This window comes from Aricia agestis, chromosome 16, assembly GCF_905147365.1.
Source record: "Aricia agestis chromosome 16, ilAriAges1.1, whole genome shotgun sequence".
NCBI classification, from domain to species: Eukaryota; Metazoa; Arthropoda; class Insecta; order Lepidoptera; family Lycaenidae; genus Aricia; species Aricia agestis.
The window spans coordinates 12,986,562-13,006,142 of record NC_056421.1 but is presented as its reverse complement, the minus strand read 5'-3'; the positions used below and the strand labels follow the sequence as shown (position 1 = coordinate 13,006,142).

Genomic DNA, 19,581 nt, shown 5'->3' with positions numbered 1-19,581 from the left:
TCAAATTTAAATAACCTAAATTCATTGAAATACAGTCATGCCAAATTACATTAAATTAAATATAACGGCTGAAAGAGTTTTTTTTGTGTGATTTGTATGATGGCATTAAGTATCGAGATTTTTCCCAATACACAAGTTACGATAAAAGTTACTCTGCTACTTTCACAGTGAACTCTATACAGGGCACTCATACACAATGTAAAGTATTATCAATTATTTTGTTACCATCCATACTAATAATACTAATACTAATCGATACTTAGTATTATAAATGCGAAAGTGTGACTGTCTGTTCGTCTGCATGTCTGTCTGTCTGTTACCTCTTCACGCTCAAGCTGAACCGATTTTGCTGAAATTTGGTATGGATAATGGAGATACTAGACTTGGTATGGAGATACTTTGAGTCCCGGGAAAGTACATAGGATAATATTTTTCTCTTTTTTTTTTATGAAATAAGGGGGCAAACGAGCAAACGGGTCACCTGATGGAAAGCAACTGCCATCGCCCATGGACACTCGCAGCATCAGAAGAGCTGCAAGTGCGTTGCCGACCTTTTAAGAGGGAATAGGGTAATAGGGGAGGGTAGGGAAGGGAAGGGAATAGTTGAGGGTAGGGAAGGGAATAGGGTAGGGGTTAGGGGATTGGGACTCCGGTAAACTCACTCACTCGGCGAAACACAGCGCAAGCGCTGTTTCACGCCGGTTTTCTGTGAGAACGTGGTATTTATCCGGTCGAGCCGTCCCATTCGTGCCGAAGCATGGCTCTCCCACGTATAAATTTATGGGCAGATGGGGGACCTACGTAATTTGGTTGATTTATGTGAATCCCAGACGACAGATTTAGGCTAGCCTCGTCTTGACATAACCCCACCAATTTACATTCGGTCATCTACAGTACTGACCACGTACTGACACAAACGTGTTGTCAGTTGACACGGTGGCAGTCACGGTACTCTGGATGCACTATCATCTCATAAAAATGTACGGTTCACGCTTGATAAACGAATGGTTACAGGCGTCATCTAATTATATATTTTATGGTTGAAAAATAACGTTTATTTTGTCCAATCGTTGCAATGATAGCCTGTCCAACGCCTTTTATTACGGTTATCCTCACAAAATTGTATTTTAAAATAGCTTGACCTCTTTCGTGAGTGTTTTTCATTCGACAAAACAATTCCTCAGAAACAAAAGACTATACTTACTATATTTGTGGATAACAAACATAAACACTCACAAACTTTTGCTTTATAGTAAAAACTATAAAGCAAAAGTTTGTGTGTGTTTATGTTTGTTGCTTTTTCACGCATAATAATAATAATATTACATTTTAAAACACTTGTATTCCCAAAAAGTACAATCTTGCCGTGGGATGTAATAATTGGGTCTAAAACAAAGCAAAACTTATGCATAGTGTAGGCGCATATTCATCTAAAATCAAAACGATACAATATATTGTGACATTTAGAAAAAATCGGCCCAGTGCGAGTTGGACTCTCACACGAAGGGTACCACGATAGAGCAAAAATAGGCTGAAAATAATTGTATTTTTTGTATGGAGTTAGTAGATTATTAGACTAAAATAAGTCGCTAAATCGATTTGACTTTTCTCGAGTTTCTGCGAGACTTACAAAATTTTGAATTCCTTTTTATTTATATAGATAGATATTTTTAAAGTTCCAATGACATAATATTAGACTTTTACAGGCGCACGATCTTTAAGGATATCCATGCAATCTGTATGTCTCTGTAGCGCAGGGCTCAGTCGGCCTTAGCAGCGCCAGAGAGCGGCCGCGTCCGAAGCCAAAGTGTAGTGCGACGTGATTGTGTTTGGATTGTAGAATGAAATAAGGTAAGGGATTTATGAACGAAGTTTTGATTTATGGATGCGCTTTTGGAGGTTGAGTTTTTCGGTGCAATTTAGGTTGAAAAATGTAGGTTTTTTTTTTTTTGGAGAATGGATATCGAAATAGGGAAAATATTTTAGGACTACATATTTTTTTTAATCTTTGTTTTCTTGGGTGCTACGGATTTTGAGCGCTCTTATATTATGATATAGCTGATTTTTGAGGAAAAATCATAATAATGCCTGGATAGCACTGTTTTTCATAATATCCCATTTTATTTTTATCTTGCAATAGTTGTGTAACATCATTATTACAAATCTATTGACTTCATTCCTTACGATCGGTAGTTTAGGCGCTACGCTATAAAATAATATACACCTACACTCGACACACTGTATACATTTGCTAAAATAAATACTCTTCCGGTTTCGTCGAGCTCAGAAAAAAAATAAAAGGCTTTTCGGAAACAATTATTGTGATTGTTGAAAGCTTTTAAAATTATTTTCGCTTTAGAATTTTTGTATTCTTGTAACGTCTACCGTTTAACTGAAGATGTTTTGTCTTTCAATTAGTGAAAACCACTGAACAAAATGTGTATACCTACATAAATATTTGATTAATACATCGTAAGTCAAGTACAAGTCTTATTTTTAATATACTGTGAAAGTAAAATATAATAGGGCTGATAAGTTTGATGTGTTTGTATGTCTGTTCGTAGCATCGTAGCTGCTAACCAGTATAATCTCATGAAGTCAAGAGTTTTATATTATTATTATCAGCTCACTCACTACTTGAAATTCCGAGGGTCCTAATAAAATATTAAGGATGTGACTAAAGCAAAATAAATGATCTTATAATTCATTTTGTACTTTATAATAAGCTACAAATTACAATTTTTATTATAGATACTATATTATATTTTCGAAGGTCTGAACTAGCGAAAACACAAATTTTCTCGATAGAAAAAATCATAAAGATGCATCTAAATTTTACGGATATTGCGGTGCATTCAACTAAGTCAATATTATATTTTGATAATTATTATAAAACTAGCTGTCCCGGTGAACTTCGTGTCACTTTAAAACCTTCCCTGGACTTCTACAAATATTTTAAGACTAAAATCAGCCCAATCCGTGCAGCCGTTTTCGAGTTTTAGCGCGACTAACACATTTGAAAATCCATTTTTATAGATAAGATATAGATTCTAGTACCGTAGCACCTCCATCGTGGGTATGGCAGACACAATATATTTTTTGTTATGTGGCAGCTGGCTGCCGCTTGGGGATTGATGGGACTGTACTACTAGATTTTTAAAATGATGTATATTTATCTAGTTCTTAAGAAAAAACTAACGCGGCGCTGATTTTGGGCATATTATGAAAGAAAGGCGTGAGTGTGAAGAGAGAAGGATGATATTTGTTTTTTTCTTGCTTTATTTTTCATCTTAATAAATCTGTTTACCTTTTCGAAATATGTAAATAAGAAATAGTTTGTCTAAAATTCTAGATACTGTTTTTACGAAGGTGTAGCGACGAGCATTTTCTACATCAGTGGTTCTTAACCGGTGGTCCGCGGACCACTGGTGGTCCCTGGAGGCATTCCAAGTGGTCCGCGAAGTGATAATAATATGTGAATCAAATCAAATCAAAAATATTTTTATTCCGAGTAATTTTTTTTACAAAAACTTTACCGAACGTCGATACTACGGTGCCTACCACCGGTTCGGGAACTAACCCGGCGAGAAGAACCGGCGTAAGAAACTCGCACGGGGCCATCTTTTACTAAAAAGACGGAAAATTACAATTTAAAACATATACAGTACAACACGGTCACATTAACCTGACGCACCACTTGAATGTACATGCAAGCATCGTAATGACGCCTTCACCATGAGAATTCAAAAGTTGAGTATGCACTATGCAATCACAAAAATCACATTAAATTAAAATCTGTAACTTTTAGATTTTTGCCAAATAAAAAAAATGAGTGCTTATTATAAAGTTGTGCTTGTTTTCTTTATCAAACAACCTTTAGTTTAGACTTTAGGTAAACCAACTGTGTGGTCCCCGGCTAGACAAACATTTGGTAAAATGGTCCCTCATGACTAAAAGGTTAAGAACCACTGTTCTACATAATTCCATATTAGCATTACAAAATCGATAGTATGTCTATCAGTTAACTCTTCACGCTTAAACTCTTCTACCAGTTTCAATGGTTATTGAAATACTTTCCCGGTATAGGACATAAAGTTTTTATCCCGGACAAATGAACATACGAATTTCTTCGCGGAACATCAATTTCTCTGTTTATATCCTGTTTGATGTTTTTTACTATTTCAATTATTTTACGTTTTATTGATGTCGCAGCCATCTAGTTGCATCTGCTATTTTATTGGATGACTAGCGAATTCATTGAATGAAACCATTTAATTTACAGTCAAAGACTTGACGAGTTGGCTTTAAGTCATTCAATAAAATTAAATAGAGGTCGCCCAATGGTCGAAATTCGACTAATAATAACTTAAATTATAAGTTTGAACGCTATTAGTTCGCAATGATGTAGTCGTTTATTCGTAAGGATAATATATTTTATTGAAGTGATATTTAAAACAAAGTAGAAAATAATATTCGTGTGTATAGGCATGTTAATCAAAAAGATGGTAGTGTGCACTGTGCACATTGTAGTGTGTGTAATGATTTATTTATTTAACATTTTTTATGAAAAAAAAACATAAAATTTAAACAATTATTATTGGTTCAATGCACTCATTCTCCACATAAACTATGTCTGTGCGAAGTTTCATGTTCCTACGTATCCGCATATTTCGTTAAAAGAGGTCCGAAGTTTTTCGCTCGCGTATTAAAAATATTAATAATAGATAATTTCATTCAATGAACTCACTAGTCATTCAATCAAATAACAGATTCAACGAGTTGACTGCGACATCTATACAATTATAAATTCAACAATCAGAAAACTCAAAGCTAACAGATGACTTAGAAGCTCTAAGTTTTGATTAAAAGAAGTTTTTGAAACTTGTTCAATTAAAATTGTCTTTAACTTTAACAATATGCTAACTCGGTTGAAACAAATCACATTGATACGAATTGTTTGTATTGTTCCTTGTAATTATTATTTACTAGTAACTAGAATATGATGCCCGAAACTCGGTTCCCAAAGAATTGGTTAAAAAGCATCCTATGTCCTTTCCTGAAACTCAATTTATCTCCGTACTAATTTTCAGCAAAATCGGTTCAGTGGTTTGGGCATGAAGGGGTAACAGAGAGACAGACAGAAACACTTTCGCATTTATATTATAAGTAAGGATTAAGCTTTCTTAATTGTGATTCTTAAACCACTGATTAAATTTTCGAAAAAGCCAAAAGGTTAATAAATACGTAACCCGGGTATCAAACTGTAATAAACAAAGTAACTGTCGATTTTTATAGAAATTATTTGCAAAGGCCAAAACGTCAGCTTTTAACCCTGTTTACGTAGTTAACACTGTATTATCAGAGCGGCACAGAAAATGTCCTTGTGTATTTCGTATGCATTGGACGCCTCCGTGGTCTAGTGGTATAGAGCGCGGCTCTTGACTCGGAGGTCGTGGGTTCGATTCCCGCGTTGGAAACATGTTATTTCCAAGTTTGGTTAGGACAATGCAGGCTGATCACCTGATTGTCTGACAAGTAAGATGATCCATGCGTCGGATGGGCATGAAAAAGTCGGCCCTGCGCCTGATCTCTCGCCAGTCGTGTCGGTCGTCCGTCTCACTGGGTTATGAGAGTAAAGGAATAGAGAGTGCTCTTGTGTACTGCGCACATACTTGGGCACTATAAAATTACTCCTGCGTAGCTGGCCTGGTTTCAATGAAACCGGCCACCGTCACCGAAACCGGTGTAGGAGCTATTATTATCTATTATGCATTTAAGCCCTATAAAATTTCTTTCTGGCTTAGTTATTTTTTTTAATATAATTAGGGGGCAAGCCAGCAAACGGTTCACCTGATGGACCGTACTACTACTACCATCGCCCATGAACATTCGCAATAAGCAAGTCGATGTCTGTTAGTACGAATATCGACGTTAAGAACATTAAAATAACATTCATATCAGCGCGCCTTGTACAGTGGCTGTTACGCGCTCGCCGCGTGCCTTGATAATAGAAAATAGGAGTAAAACCTTTTGTTTTTAGTATTACACAAATCAAATATATCAAATCGTTTACGTTAGGTTACGACACATACATTTTTTGTTTTTTATAGAAAGTGTGTAATTTAGCCATAAAATGATTTAATTATGAAAAACAGCGTTATAATTACAGTCATCTTTGAGATTTTTTTCTATCGAGCAGAATTGTTGTGTAATTTTCTCAATTTTAAAACGGTACTTATTTTATACTTAAATAATGACATTTCGTTTACTAAAAACGTGTTTTAAAAAACCCATTTTACGTAGTTGCAACAACCACAGCGCCTTAAGAAGAGTTGCAGGCGCCTTTTATATAAAACCAGCCACATCTGTTTAAGGAACTAACACGTATACTACTATTAAAATCTACTTGTACTGAACTTCGAAAAAGTTCTTAATACTTCGCGCTTCGGAGTTTCGAAACAGTTGGTTCCTGTATTAGACATAACAGAGATTTATTAACAAAGTACCAAGTGGAGGTATTTCCCAACTTTTACGAAAAGTATTCCGTCTTAGAAGGCCGGGAACGCACTTGCGAGCCTCCGATATTGATGGGATATCATTCCACCAGGAGATTTATTTGCTTGTTCAGTCCCTATTTATGAAAAAGTACAGTTAAGTATACTTTAGGTTTTTTTTATATAAAATAAGGGAGCAAACGGGTCACCTGTTGGAAAGCAACTATCGTCGCCCGTAGGGGCTCGCAACATTAGACGAGCTGCTGCAGGTGCGTTGCCGGCCTTTTAAGAGTTTTTTTTTGTTATTTATTAAATATTTTACTTTATCAACATAAGTACGTTATCGTAATTTTAAAGTAACCATCAGTAAAATATTAATTTGATCATTATAATGCGCGACGTAACAATTAAAAAGCTTGGTTTCACTTTTCAGTAGGTATAGTAAAATTGGTTAATGTGAACAATCCCTTAAGTAAGCGTCATTTCTCATGTCTTTGATGGATACAGAAACGTATTTTTGTAACTTTTTCAATCAAACCGATCGAAAGAAATGAACTGGTAGTAACTACGAGTCGAAGTTGTAAATTTTATATACAGACCATATTGATAAGAAACTGCATGATGACTTTCAAATACATTTATTCTACAATATTATACAGTGGTACACTTTCGGGCAGAGATTCCTCTTACAATTGTTCTTCCGTCAAAATTCGCATCATACTGCGCTCTTGGAGTATTTATACACAATTTTTACCCGTCAACCCCCACTCCAAGTGAAGCGAACGTAGCCTTGGGATTGCACGTTTTCAGTGTGGCCAGATTTAAATATTAAAACTACCATCTAATTTAGTCAAAAATAGTTAAGTTACAATAATTTAGTATTCTAAAAACAATAAACTAAGTACTGAATTACGTAAATCATAACAATATTATTATACAAGAAGGTCGAACTAAGCACAGACCGACTTGACCGTAAATTCTATAGGTACTGATGCAAAAAAAAAAAAAAAATTCAAAAATGTTAGTCACTCCATCCCACTGACCTCCATTATATAAGTACGCTGGACTTATATACCCTAGGAATTGACAGCTATTTTTTGTGCCTATTTGAAGCGGAATTAGCGCGAAAATGCGGGGGAAGAGAACTTAATCTGAGGTAAAAATGACGTTTGAAAGTCGCCATATTGTCGCTGATAGCAGTATCGAGAATACATGGAACTAATACTAGAGATAACAACCAATAACGACTAAGCGGCCATTTGAAATTTACGTCAGATTTAGTTCTCTTCCCCCGCATTGGGGACGCTGATTCCGCTTCAAATAGGCACAAAAAGCAAAAAAGGGTCTCATAAGTCCAGCGTACTTGTATAATGGAGGTCTGCTCCATCCACTTACGCGTTTAATTCTTTTTCAAACTAAACAAATTAGTATTTTCGATGACACGAGTTTTGATTTGATAACTTTCAAATTAAATACGACCTCTGTGGCTCATTTGGTGGCGCGTCGGTAGCGCAAGCCGGGGGTTGCGGGTTCGAATCCCGCCGACGGGATAAAAAGTTTTCAAAGTTCCTGCGTCTTGGATGTGTATTATATATAAGTAATATGTATGATATAATAAAAATCTTAAATGTATGTATAATATAAAAGTATTAAATATATTTCCGTTGTCTGGTACTCGTAACACAAGTCCCTTAGGCACGGGGCCAGACTGACGTGGTGCAAAGCGTCCATAGATATTATTATTTTTTTATTTATTTTTTTATTAACAAATAAAATAAAAAAAAGCTAGTGAGTACACAATTTAAATCTGATACACATCAAAATTAAAACCGTACGTGTTTTGTTCGCCGATGTCGATGCAAACAAAATGGTATTGAAAATACCTTACCCTTTTCAGCTTAAATTTTTTATTAAAGCCACCAAATTCGGTTACCGAAAAATTCATATCACAACTATTAATCGTGTATTGTACTTTACAGAGCTATACAAACGCTGTATCGTGAAAGCAATATAATGTTTTTATTATCGTATGATAAATTTTTTTTTTATGAAACCAACGCATAATTATTCAATGAGAATATAATAATATTGTAGTGGTGATGATGATAGCTACGTTAGTAATAATGATGATTTATACGTGGGAGAGCCATGCTTCAGCACGAAGTGGCCGGCTCGACCGGATAAATACCACGTTCTCACAGAAAACCGACGTGAAACAGCGCTTGCGCTGTGTTTCGCCGAGTGAGTGAGTTTACCGCAGGCCCAATCCCCTAACCCCTACCCTATTCCCTTCCTTACCCTCAACTATTCCCTTGCCTTCCCTTCCCTACCCTCCCCTATTACCCTATTCCCTCTTAAAAGGCCGGCAACGCACTTGCATCACTTCTGATGCTGCGAGTGTCCATGGGCGACGGAAGTTGCTTTCCATCAGGTGACCCGTTTGCTCGTTTGCCCCCTTATTTCATAAAAAAACAAGCTAAAACTCTGTCTGACCATGTAAAAGGGGGATCTCCTTCCCGCAGCACATTGTAAGGTCTTTTACTTCAACACTAGACGTTCCGCGCGGCTCCACCCGGCGGGATTTTCGGGAACTGTGCCTTTTCCAGAAACAAAGTAGCCTATGTCCTTTCCTGTGGCCTACTTTATGCAAAATAACTTAAAAATGGATCCAGTAGCTATTAAAATTAGCGCGTTCAAATAATAATTTTTCGATTTTCTCCACATTTTCCTCTAATTCTTCGCCCTTATTGGTCGTAACGTGATGTCATATAGCCTAAAGCCTTCCCTGATAAAAAAAAAAAAAAAACTAGGCCTTTACATCCGTTGTGGATGATTTATACAGTAATTTCAGAGCGAAGTAACCACTCCTCAAATACTGTAGTGCCTGGGACAAGATTTAAATGTCCGTATGGTTGCCCGAGCGCATACGACATTCTCGCATTATAGTCGGCCTAGTCCAGAGGAAAGAACTAGTCAATACGTCAGGGACCAACTATGTGCGGGTTTCCTCACGATGTTTTCCTTCACCGTATGAGCGTCCGTATTATGTACTTGAGATCAGAAAATGTCTCATAGGTACACGCCTCCACCCGGGTTCGAACCTGCACCCTCTAGGAGTGCGAACCGAAGGTCTACCCATTAGGCCACGGACGCTCTTCCCTTCCCTGATAAGTGGATTACTAAACACAAGAATATTTTTTCATTTCTAACCAGTGGTTCCCTAAATTAGCGCGTTCAAACAAACAAAATACGAACTCTTCAGCTTCATAATATAAGCGTAGCATGCGCCTATTACCATCCGTTATCACATTTAACAAAAAAAAAATCATTGTGTTTACCTCATACAGTATGCACCAAAAAAAACTGACAGACACATCTCAAACTTTTATTACCCCTCTGTTTTCTATCGTCAAGAGTTAAAAGGCGCGTTTCCTAAACTTTCTTAGGGATATCATTTTTCTGAAACCGATATCGGAATACGTTTAATGTACTACTTTAACATCACAATGTTTTAGCCTACGGACTAAGCGTGGCACTTGACATTGGTACATGAGTGGCTTCTATGAAACAGATTCCTATAAACCGACCATGACAGTCTTCGAAATCAATGATTCCCACACTGATTTAAACATAACAATGTTTAGAGCAGGGGTCACCAATTAGTTTCGCTCGGGGTCCATTTTCAGGAATAAAATTGACCTTCACGGTCCGCACATTTTATTAAAACAAAATTAAAAAATGTAAATAATTATGGAAATTACAAAGATCTGATGTTTGAAGTGAAACTGGTGCAAGCTATTGATACGAGTATTAAATCCTGAAGATGTTTATCAGTAAGTCTAGACCGAAATTTATTTTTAACGAATTTCATGTTCGAAAATGCTCGGTCCGCACAAAATGGGTCGGCGGTCCGGATGCGGGCCGCGGTTCGCCATTTTTTTTTTAATGAAATAAGGGGGCAAACGAGCAAACGGGTCACCTGATGGAAAGCAACTTCCGTCGCCCATGGACACTCGCAGCATCAGAAGAGCTGCAGGTGCGTTGCCGGCATTTTAAGGGGTAACAGGGGAGGGTAGGGAAGGGAATTAAAGGGGAGGGTGAGGAAGGAAATAGGGGAGGGTAGGGAAGAGAACTCGGCGAAACACAGCGTAAGCGCTGTTTCACGCCGGTTTTCTGTGAGGACGTGGTAATTCTCCGGTCGAGCCGGCCCATTCGTGCCGAAGCATGGCTCTCCCACGTCAGAACCATTTGCCATTTGGTAACCCCTGGTTTAGAGCTACAACATCATTCTACTCTATACGACAGGGACAGGATAACTACTTAGACATTATTGAATTTATATAATGTTATAAAGAGCATAATAAAAAATTCACGTCCGCCGTATATGAGGAAAAAGTAATAAATTTTGCACAAATCTCTCCAAATCCTGAAATAGATTTCGCAAGAGAAACAGAACGTGTTTGGAGCATATTTTGCAAATGTTGCCATTTTATAAATATCGCAGGCTTTATTGCTTCTCGAGAGTTACGCGAGAAATTTTAAGCTACGTAAGTATATAGGAATTATTTTTAGTCTCACAATTTGAAGAACAGCTTCAATTGGCTTACAAGACGTCTTAATAATAATAATCATTTATTGTGTTATTACTTAAGTTTGCAATACATTACTTCTAGTTAAATTATTTTCATGTTGTTATTAATACTTGTAGTTTCATTATTTTTCATGATATTATAAGAATTTGGTGTCGAAAACAAAAATGATCAATAAAAATTAAAATTGTGGCACTTTGGACGAAAATTCTTGTCAAAATCGCCGCCATTTTTGATTTATTTATTACTTTTGTTAAAAGACTAAACTTTTCTCGTTGACGATATACGATACGATAAACATAACGAACCTGTACAGAGACATAATATTTGTATTTAATTGTTCAAATAATTTAACAAAAAATGTAACTTGTTGAACATTATAGTCCAGTTTTGTTCAAAGTGTAACTTGTTAAAATGTCGTGAAATTGTCACATTGTCCCGCACAATGAAAGCTAATAAAAAGCGCGTGGCATCGTGATGGAGCGGTCAAAGCACTTTTATCACTTTGTCCACTCTGTCACGCTTCACGTGAACTTCACAAAAATGTACAGATTATTTTACAAAGCATTTCGGTCAAATAAAAATCTGTTTTACGCTATTTCATAGGCATTTTATTCTAAATCGTAAAAATATTTGTGGATTTAATTTGAATTCGGAGAAGCTGAACTATAGGCCGTGATTTTGAGGTTATTTTGCATAGTATCCGGAAAGCTTTTTGCACTATTCACGTATAATATTATGACGTACCTATGTGCTATAATGTACAGTTATACACCATACAATTATACCCAGTTTCATGCAGAATAACGATTAAAATACATTGTTCTATGCGCTTGATTTTGTAACAGGGTAAGCGAATTATACAGGGTGTAACAAAAATAAGTGATAATACTTTAGGGTGTGTACGTGTTCCTTGTAGAGAGTTCACTGTGAAAGTAGCAGCGCTGAAAGACCAAAAATATTTTTCACTTTTGTATGGGGAAACTCGTAACGCTCGAGCCCTTGCCCATAAAAAAGTGAAAAAAAATTTTCGTCTTTCAGCGCTGCTACTTTCACAGTGAACTCTTTACCAGGAACACGTACATACCCTAAAGTATTATCACTTATTTGTGTATAGGTACCATTATTATTTAACCTTATTTGCTTTTTAGAGACTCCCCATAAATTAACATTATAGCTAGTATTATTTACAAAAAATATAACGATATAAAGAAAAATTACTAAATATTAATCCGTTTAGCAATTTACAAACCAGCTCGAACTTTCCCATTAACAGGCAAACTTTCAAAATTATGGTAACTGTTGAAAATAAAACATCATAGAAGTTTCTAAACTGTTACATGTAATAATTTTTGAACGATTGTTAAGTAGTTCCTGTTTTGCTCACTTGTGGCGCTTGTGTGTTCCTTTTTCGCGGTTCCGCTTCTTGTCGCGTCTTGTCGCCATTTTGCCTTGTATAATACGCTGTGCAATAAATGTACTAAACTTTATATTCGGGTTTATATTTATCTCCTACAGGTTATGGGCCGTCCCTACCTGAATACGTATAAAGTTCAGTTATATTTGTTGGAAAAAATCAGTGCGTTTTTCGTAAGTCGTAATTTTTTCAGCGATCCGATACAATGGCCGTGTCGAACCCACAAATTGAAAGATTAGCCGGCCGGGAAAATTATTCCACTTGGCAGTTTGCTGTAAAGTCATACTTGCAGCATGAAGAATTGTGGGAATGTGTCGATCCAGGCACCGATGTCGACGTAAAAAAGGATGTAAAGGCAAAGTCCAAAATCATTTTGTTGGTGGATCCGATAAATTTCGTCCATATTGAAAATGCTAAGACTGCGAGAGAGGTATGGAATAATTTACAAAATGCTTTCGAGGACTCCGGATTATCAAGAAAAGTCGGCCTTTTACGAGATTTGATCAATACTACGCTAGATAATTGTGCAAGCGTGGAGGATTATATAAATAAAATTATGAGTACTGCACATAAATTACGCAATATTAAATTTGCAGTAGATGACGAGTGGTTGGGGACCCTCATGCTGGCGGGACTACCAGATGTTTACAAACCCATGATTATGGGTCTGGAAAGTTCCAGCAAGACAATAACGTCAGATTTCGTGAAGACAAAACTTTTGCAGGAAGTGAAAGTTTCAGAATCTTCTGCATTTTTTACTAAGCACAAGAATAACTCCAGTGCCAAGTTAAAAGGAAAAGGCCCACGGTGCTATAACTGTAACAAATACGGGCATTATAAAAGTCAATGCACAGTAAAAAAGTCAAATCATAATGGTTTTTCAGCAGTTTTTTCAGCCCACAACAATATATGTGAGGACGATTGGTATGTTGACTCCGGAGCCACAATGCACATGACAAAACATTCTGACTGGATGTATGACATACAACCTTCTCCGATTCAACAAGTAAAGGTGGCTAATAATGATGTTGTCTCCGTGCAAGATATGGGTAAAGTTAACATACAAACAATTTTTTGTAAAGATGAGCATCCAATCCAGGTGAGAAATGTTTTATTAATTCCTGAATTAAGTGCGAACTTGCTATCGGTTAGTCAATTAACCAAAAATGGCTGTAAAGTGGAGTTCACTGAGACGGGCTGTAATATATATAATGCCAATAAAATTCTTATAGCTAATGCTAAACTTATCAATAACATGTATAAGTTGAATACTGTTAGTGGAAGTGCTTATAATATTTCGCATGAGAGCAAGACAGATCTCATAACATGGCACAAAAGGATGGGGCATTTAAATCTGGCAGACGTTAAAAAGTTGGAATTATGTGCCGAAGGCATAACTATCACTGATACTAATAAAAGTATCGACACTGTTTGTATTCCATGCTATGAAGCGAAACAAACGCGATTACCATTTCCCAGCTCGGGTACGAGAGCGAATGAATTGCTTGAAATAGTACATACAGATCTATGTGGTCCGATGGAGACACCGTCCGCTGGTGGTGCGAGATACTTCATAACTTTCATAGACGACTATTCACGTAAAGTTTATGTTTATTTTCTAAAAAACAAATTGGATATTACATCTGTTTTTAAGATTTTTAAAGAGGAAGTAGAAAATGAATTAGAAAAGAAAATTAAAATATTGAGAAGCGATAACGGAAGGGAGTATTGCAATAAAATGTTTTCTGATTTTCTAGCAGCTTCCGGCATCAAACATCAGACCAGCACACCGTACACTCCTGAGCACAACGGTTTAGCTGAGCGCATGAACCGGACGTTGGTTGAACGTGCAAAATGCATGTTATTTGAAGCAAAGCTGCAAAAACATTTGTGGGCAGAAGCAGTCACAGCTGCGGCCTATGTTGTCAACCGATCACCTTCACGGGTTTTGAGCGAGGTAACCCCGTATGAAAAATGGACGGGTAAGAAACCAAACATTTCACATTTAAAGATTTTTGGTTCTAAAGCTATGGTACATATTCCAAAACAAAAACGTTTAAAGTGGGATCGTAAATCTAAAGAACTTTTATTTGTGGGATATTGTAATAATACAAAAGGGTACAGATTATTTGACCCAGTGAGTAAAAAGATTACAATAAGTAGAGATGTAATATTTATTGAAAAAGTTGAGAACAAAAATGATAATATTGTCACTCCGGAACCTACAGCCACCCCACAACTTATTAATGTCCCATTAAGTTTTCAAAATGATGATGATGATGAGAACCCTCCGAATGAAACTTTGATAGAGTCAAGCACTGACACGACTTTTGATAGTTGTGAATTGGATGGTAGAAATGACAATGATAGAACTTTTTATCCAAGCGATGAAAGTTATAGTGAGGAGTTTGATTTCACGAGGAATATAACTTTACGACCTCGTCAAATGCACAACAATTTTATGTGTGCTAAACAGATTTCAGATCCATTGACTGCTGAAGAAGCTTTGTCTGGCAGTGATGCTGAGAACTGGAAATCAGCAATGGATGAAGAGTACCACTCTTTATTAGAAAATAATACATGGGAAATTACTACTCTACCTGAAGGTAAACGTGCTATACCATGTAAATGGATTTTTAAAAAGAAAACTAATGAAAATGGAGAATTATCAAAGTATAAAGCACGACTTGTGATTAAAGGTTGTTCACAAAAACCTGGAATAGATTACACAGAGGTATTTTCACCCGTAATAAGGTATGCTTCTTTGAGATATTTGTTTGCTCTGGCTGTTAAATTTGATTTAGATATATGTCAAATGGACACCGTATCTGCTTTCCTCCAGGGAGACATTGAAGAAGAGATTTATATGATGCAACCATCACACTATGGCAACGGTGATCATAAACAGGTATGTCGTTTAAAAAGATCTCTATACGGATTGAAACAGGCGAGCAGGCAATGGAATAAAAAGCTTAGCTCCACACTAAAAAATTTGGGTTTATTGCAGAATAAATTAGATCCCTGCGTCTATTATAAAATTGAAGATAATAATAATATAGTAATTTTGGCTATATATGTGGACGATGTTATATTATTAACAAATAATATGGAGTCAAAAAATTACATTAAAAAAGAACTTAAGAAACAGTTTAAAATAAAAGATCTAGGTGATGTAAGATATTATATTGGTATACATGTAGAGAGAGATAGAAAGAAAGGAATTTTATATCTAGATCAGAAAAAATATATACGAGAAGTCTTACATAAATATGGCATGTCTGATTGCAAAAGTGTTAAGACTCCTATAGATGTTAATACTAAATTTAAAGATGTGTCTAAAGAATCAGGTGTACTACATGACATTCCATATCAGGAAATAATTGGGTGCCTACTGTTTATTTCTCAGATTACTAGGCCAGATATAAGTTATGTTGTTAATATGTTGAGTAAATATAATAACAAGCCTGAGACGTCACATTGGCTAGCTTTGAAACGAGTCATGCGCTATTTAAAAGGTACTGAAGATTGTAAAATGACTTTTAAACAAGATTTAGATGAGAACATGACTCATGGTTTCTGTGATGCAGACTGGGCCAGCTCAGAAGATGACCGACGTTCCTGCACTGGTTATTCTTTTATGTTTCAGGGAGGAACAATTTCCTGGAATTCTAAACGTCAGCCTACTGTGGCTCTGTCTACCACTGAGGCAGAGTATATGTCGTTGTCGTCGTGTGTGCAAGAGGCTATGTGGTTAAAACAGCTTCAAGAATGTTTTTGGCCGGAGCTCAAACATCAAGCAATGATAATCTACAGCGATAATCAGAGTTCTATAAAACTTTCAGGTACTGATGGTTATCATTCCAGGACCAAGCACATAGATGTCAGGCACCATTTTGTGCGTGATAAAGTTATGGAAGGACACATTGATGTGCAGTATGTACAGACGGACATGATGGTAGCTGATGCGCTCACCAAGGCAACACCATATAGAAAACTGAGATATTGTGCGTCCAAGATGGGATTGATGTTTTAGGGAGGATGTTGAAAATAAAACATCATAGAAGTTTCTAAACTGTTACATGTAATAATTTTTGAACGATTGTTAAGTAGTTCCTGTTTTGCTCACTTGTGGCGCTTGTGTGTTCCTTTTTCGCGGTTCCGCTTCTTGTCGCGTCTTGTCGCCATTTTGCCTTGTATAATACGCTGTGCAATAAATGTACTAAACTTTATATTCGGGTTTATATTTATCTCCTACAGTAACCCTAATTAAATGATATTACGATAAAAACAGGGTACAATCGCAAACAACTTGAAGGACCGACCGCAAGGACTTAAGTTGCTTAACTTGGTTAATTTGTCTAACCTACGTCGCTTATCTCTGAGATTAGGGACATGTCGACTCCACGTAAAACTTGAGTAGGGCAAGTTTTAATGCTTATGGTGTTCCCGTTAGTTTACACTATTTCTTGTAACGTAAGTTTTCAAGAATATAGATTTGCAGTCCATAATTAGAAGTAGATTTTTTAGAGTGGGATAAGGTTGAGGACGTCCAGCATGTAATGGTGGAATGTGTCCGGAACGAAGTAGCTAGACAAGATATATTTTTTAACTTAGATAATATAAATGTTTGTGATGTAAGTGTATTCTTTATACGTGGGAGAGCCATGCTTCGGCACGAATGGGCCGGCTCGACCGGATAAATGCCACGTTCTCACAGAAAACCGACGTGAAACAGCGCTTGCACTGTGTTTCGCCGAGTGAGTGAGTTTACCGGAGGCCCAATCCCCTAACCCCTACCCTATTCCCTTCCCTACCCTCAACTATTCCCTTCCCTTCCCTTCCCTACCCTCCCCTATTACCCTATTCCCTCTTAAAAGGCCGGCATCGCACTTGCAGCTCTTCTGATGCTGCGAGTGTCCATGGGCGACGGAAGTTGGTTTCCATCAGGTGACCCGTTTGCTCGTTTGCCCCCTTATTTCATAAAAAATAAAAAAAATCTTTCCATTTCTATCTGCTCCTTTATCTAAGGAAGCAATTACTTTGTATAAATTAGTTTTGTTTGGTCTAAAATTAAGAGATAAAAATTAACTAAGTATGTGTAGTATTTAAGAATGGCTCTCTACGAGAGTGACATGGTCTAATTGTCTCTCCATAAAAAATAAAGATTAAAAAAAGTAGATTTTAAGCCATTGCATAGCTTTTAACGCGGGCTTTGAATGCGGCGACCCAATCAAGAAATTCCGTAACGTAAAACACCTAACAATCGTCTAACGTCGTTTCAGTTCGGCAGACTTGGTGTGGTTTTCGCCGGCGTGACGTAGTCGGTGCGACGTTGCCAGACTTCAGCACGGTGTTTGTTAGCGTGCGACTTGACGTATACGAATTATAAACTTATTAAAGCTTTACCGCGGCAGTCTCTGAGTGCCAAACGTATTTTACTATCAGAATTTATAGAAAAAAGGGATTTCGTTTCAAATCCGTATCCTGTAGCTGCACTAGGTAATAAAGAAAGTGTAACAAATTAGGATTAAAAAGATTTTTTATTGGTACCGTCAAGCTTTACAAAATATAATAATATTATTATACACGTTTAAAGTTTGTCTTTGACGGTGCAAGGAATCGTAGAATAGTTTACTCTATTACAGATACAGAATAGAAATAAATCGTAATACTATTATGACTTGCGTTTTTGTGTATTAACAGTATTTAAACAATAGTCATAAATCATAACAATATAGATTTACTCATTTAGTCCTTAAAGGTAAAAAGAAATAATGGCGCACGAAGTTGCGTACAATTATAGAGCAAAATTAAGCCACAAATAGTGTTTTTTTTTGTATAGGAGCCCTGCTTATTTTTTTTATTTTGTTTAAATATTATCATTAAATATTAAAGTACACGTCATATAACTTAGGACTTTGAGAAAAATTCAAGTAGGTACCCACCTGTTGCCATTATTGATATAGAGCAAAAAAGGCCAAAAAAATCACGTTTGTTGTATGGGAGCCCCCTTAAATATTAATTTTATTTTGTTTTTAGTATTTGTTCTAGCGGCAATAGGTATAAATAATCTGTGAAAATTTCAACTCTCTAGCTATTACCGTTCTTGAGTTACAGCCTGAAGACGGACAGACAACGAAGTCTTAGTAATAGGGTCACGTTTTTACCCTGGGTACGGAACCCTAAAAAATGTAGTAAGCCATTTTAAAGACGCAGTATTTAAGTCGTAAGTAGAACACACGTACATTGTTTACCCTTCGTTTGCACAATCAATACTCGTCCAACATGAATACGTTTATTTACAATCTGTCCGTAATTCGGACGGTCCCGAGCGTCCGAAATCGTCCGTTCCGTTAACGATTGTAATTATGACTCCAAGAAATAAATGCTCCAATGAAGCTTTAAATGAGGCAATAATCTGTAATTGGTCTGTTTTAAACAATGTGACAGTGATATGTGTTTTAATTGTATCTGCTACCTTTACAGACTTTACAGACGCATAAGATAAATTTTATGCGTCTGTAAAGTTTTTTTTTTACTAAGCATGCAAATCCATACTAACATATTATATGTGGGAGAGCATTTAATACGTGGGAGAGACATGCTTCGGCACGAATGGGCCGGCTCGACCGGAGGAATACCACGTTCTCACAGAAAACCAGCGCAAGCGCTGTTTCACGCCGAGTGAGTGAGTTTACCGGAGGCCCAATCCCCTACCCTATTCCCTTCCCTACCCTCCCCTATTCCCTTCCCTTCCCTTCCCTACCCTCCCCTATTTCCTTCCCTTCTCTTCCTTACCCTTCCCTGTTACCCTATTCCCTCTTAAAAGGCCGGCAACGCACTTGCAGCTCTTCTGATGCTGCGAGTGTCCATGGGCGACGGAAGTTGCTTTCCATCTGGTGACCCGTTTGCTCGTTTGCCCACTTATTTCATAAAAAAAAACATTATAAATACGAAAGTTTCTGTCTGACTATCTATTACCTCTTTAGTCTTTACGCCTAAATCGCGGAACCAATTTTGCTAAAATTTTGTATCATGTAGATACTGTGAGTCCCGGGAAAGGACATAGGACACTTTTTAT

The 19,581-nt window shown here is 36.8% G+C and overlaps 1 protein-coding gene across 1 annotated transcript in view; it reads left to right on the top strand.

Annotated features, from left to right (window-relative positions):
• Window positions 1-1,780: 1,780 nt before the first annotated feature.
• Window positions 1,781-19,581, top strand: part of LOC121734786 (connectin-like) — a 29,235-nt gene continuing 11,434 nt past the window's right edge. Inside the window, exon 1 of the mRNA XM_042125401.1 lies at window positions 1,781-1,851. The gene's annotated coding sequence lies outside the window, so the exon portion shown is untranslated. The remainder of the gene's footprint in view (window positions 1,852-19,581) is intronic.